We start from the raw sequence: 3984 nt of genomic DNA on the forward strand, positions 1-3984 counted from the left end.
ATCTATTCACTTCCTTATAAAAAACTTGGCATTTCCTTTACTGCTTCATTTCTTAGCTGGTCTCCTATCTGTCACCATTTTCGTATTGTACCTCTTCATTCCTTATCTTCCCTACATTTGTCAGTCTCCATACATTATATCAAAATTCATTAGTTTAGGGAACATGTACCTGGACCAGATGTAAGGGTTGATTTTCATGGGAACCGGGAAAGCCGTTGATTCAAACAGATGACATCCCTTCCTTTCTAAGATTCTTCCCTATAGTAGGTTATTCATGGAATTTTGGTTGGTAGGGAGGGACATTGACAGGCTTTTTCAGAGCTAGGAGAAGGGAATCGGGGGTGGATTCTGCCTAAAGGGTATCATAAGCAGGATCAGTTAGGCTCTTCACTCAAGCTCTCCCTCTGAAGATGACTAACGGGAAAGAATGGCTGAATCTTCAACGAAAGTAGATGTCCATGGAGAAATACTTTATAGAGAGGACGGATGATAGCATTCTATACCCACGTTTTGGTGGAGATGGGAACCCAAAAAAAAACACATTTTGAGCCCGAGGGACGTTGAATTTTGTTGCCGATTTGGGCCCATTTGGGAATGGCACAAACACGCCAACAACCGAAAGACACGAAGAGGGTACATCAGAAAATTCTGGCGAGTAGTCGGATAGGATTTGTCTTGAATAGGTTCAAGGGATTATGAAAGTCAAGGGATACGAGAGGGCATACGATTAATGAGGTGAGCCGCAGTAATGAAATGGAATTCTTTTTCCCAAATAAGAATAGGATGTAAGAAGTGCAGACAACATTAAGGACCGGGCAACTTCCACCAGATGACAATTTTTACGCTTCAGCACTCATTTTTTTGTGGGAGTTATAAGCACAGAGCTTCTGTGTCTGACAATCCCTCTTTAGACACAAGGAAAGTCATGGAAAGAGGTGTTATTAAAGAACTCTCACCATTTATCACTCCTAAAAAATTCCAATCTTTGCATGGAATTGTGTTATCAAAACCATGGTATAAAATTGGTGTGAAAGATTGGAAAGACACCTCAGATTTCATCAGCAAGTAAGAACAACCCAAGTGAGGCGTGTGTGTCATCTTATTGAAAGTAAGAACCAACGTTTATAAGTGGGTAGTAGGTAGGTGGGCGTCCCTAGACTTCACTTATGAATGAGGGAAGAAAGGACTGAGATCGCTTATAAGGTTGAGAACGAAAAGTAATATGACTTGTGGCAGCCGAAATACATACATCCACAATTTAGAGACGCTATATTAATATGGTGGAATAAATTGGTAGGAAACAAATAATTCATATATTGAAAGTTGGATGTTCCTAAACGATAATGCCATACATAAAGTCATTTTTCGGAAGTAGAAAATTTAAAGACTAAATAACCAGTTCATTGATCCTCCCTAGAAGAAGCATCATTAGAAAGGAAGTTAGACCCCCTTATTGCTGGGCATTCCAATCGTTATCCTCGAATTCTGATTCCTGAAAACACAACAGAATCTGCATGAGAAAATGCCTTACAAATTTCAATCCTTTTGTGTAATTTACTGACGATAAAATATTTATTATGAAATTTGTAGGGCACATGAAGTATATCACGAATTAACCTAAACCATCAAAAGGAGATGGTATTCCTTTCCCTGCAACGGGGCTTATTCTAATACGTTAATTTTCTCACACTCGGACAGTATGAAACAAATAATTCTGAAGAACTGGTAATGTTCTGTTGCACCCCGGAATCTACCAATCCAGGGTTTCTTGCAACATTAATGCTAATAAGTCCAGAAGATGAATGTACCTGATTGTGCAATGACACACACCCGACAACACTCAAATTGGTTCTTATTTATTGGCTGAGGGCTGACGCAGATGTATTCTCATTAATTGCAGTCACTTACAAGTGCACGACCAGAGGATTTGTCATGTGATTGTCATCGCCTATTGTTCGAGGGCCTGCCATGTAACTTCCAACATTGATCCTTCATGCCATGGCTTCTTGCAAGCTGCTCATAGACAGGTGTGGGCGTTTTATCACACATCGACACTGGAAGCCTTCGTAACAAAGACTGATTTGCATCAGTAGAACAACCACGGGGATTGTTCATAGCATGTGACTGATCCACTTCCGTCGAACTTCTGAACAAACATTCTCTGAGGGAAGGAGTAGGTCGTTGAGCCCAATATTCGACTCCGAACACTGTCAAATGTTGGGTTCAATCCAGCTAAAACAATACACCCGATCTGCCTCTTCAAGTTTCAAGTACTGGACCCATCTTGTGTAGAGTTCCAAACAATTTCTCGGCAAAGGTCCATCTCTTGCCAATACACTGATAATTTATTAAAGTAGGAAGTAACATCCATGGTCTCTTTCTTGCACTCATGGACCTATTGTGTAACGTGTACAATCAAGATGCGTTCTGTCGCTTTGAGTACATATTCCTGGCTGCCTCCCAGATATCTCTAGCAGTTTACTGCATACAGTAAGGGTCGGCCAATCTGTGGCTCCATACTATTGATGAGGATAGAACGTAATAGAGATCCTCCCATTTCCAGATTCTTTCTTGAGGATTGCCTGGGATAGGTTTCGGAATTTCTCCTGTAGATACCGAATTTGTACCTTCCTTCGAGGGCCATCTAATCGACTGGGACTAGGAAAAATAATTCTCCCCATTCAGTTTTCTCCTACCAGAAATCTTGCAGTATTTCCCATTGAGCCAATTAAATAAGTTGTATTAGGCAAATAGAGAAACGAATTTACCGGATTCTCTGTGGTGACTGGTGAGGGTTTAGGCCAAAGGCCGTCCAAATCTAAAATCTGCATTTGAGATAGGCCAATCTATGTCGAAACATACGTTAGGGTACTAGGCCGAACCACCATGACTTGGTGCGGATATACGAAAAAAACCTTCGATCGATGGCTGGTTGTGAGAAGGAACCAAGTTAGGTTATGCTGGAATCAGGTCAGGGTCGGGTCAGGTCCTTGGGAAAGACAAACGCGGCTCGGAGGAGCAGTCCGGATCTGCACTTGGGAAAACGATGTAGACAGAAGGTAGACGCAATTCGCTCCTCTCCTTGGCTGGTTCGGCTCCCAAAGTGGTCGCGGCTGGGCAGAGAAGGGAACGGCTGGCGACTCGTGCTATCCGATCAACTCCTCTCCTCGGTTCAGCTCCCGAAGTGGTTGCGGCTGGGTAGAGAAAGGAACGGCCAGCACGAGCGAGGGTTTTTGTGGCCCGATCGCATGGTTCTGTCCTTCGACGGAACCCTCGGTCGACGTCGACGACGCTCCCTGCGGCGGCTGGACGACGGCTATGGTGGCTGAAAGAAGTTGCGGTAGGGCAGATTGGAGGTATTCTTTTACAGCTTCTTGGATAACAACTTTCATGTCCATGATTGGAGCTTCGTCTGTAGAAGATGTCTGTGGTTGGTTCTCGTCAATGACAGCTAGGGTTTCATCGCCACGTTCTGATACCATGATGAAATATGAGAAAAGAGAGACCAACACATAGTTTACGTGGAAACTTTAGAATAGGGAGAAAAACCACGATATAGACCTTTTTCTTATTATTTTTAATTGATACACTGAATACAAGAGAATAGGGTGAATAAATAGACATTAGAGAGCCCTAGGGTAGAAGACAATTACAATAATACTCCTAGGAAAAAAACTTACTTTCAACAAATATAATTGTTATTTTGTAATATTATATAATTTATATTACATTATTTACTAAACTGTATTTACATTATTTACTAAACTGTATTTCTAAATTTTTTAATCTTTATTTAATAGTATTCTCCATTTTCAAATTTAAAATTCAAAATTTGGATATAACGAATACATAAAAATGTTGTTTTCAAAATTTTCACTATTTGTATCCGAGACTAAATAATTAGCTGTGTTTAGTTTATTAAAAATGTTTCAAAATAAAATTTATATTTAAAATGCTGATTTCAGTTTTTAGGTGTTTTAATTG

This window comes from Benincasa hispida, chromosome 12 (genome assembly GCF_009727055.1).
Source record: "Benincasa hispida cultivar B227 chromosome 12, ASM972705v1, whole genome shotgun sequence".
NCBI classification, from domain to species: domain Eukaryota; kingdom Viridiplantae; phylum Streptophyta; class Magnoliopsida; order Cucurbitales; family Cucurbitaceae; genus Benincasa; species Benincasa hispida.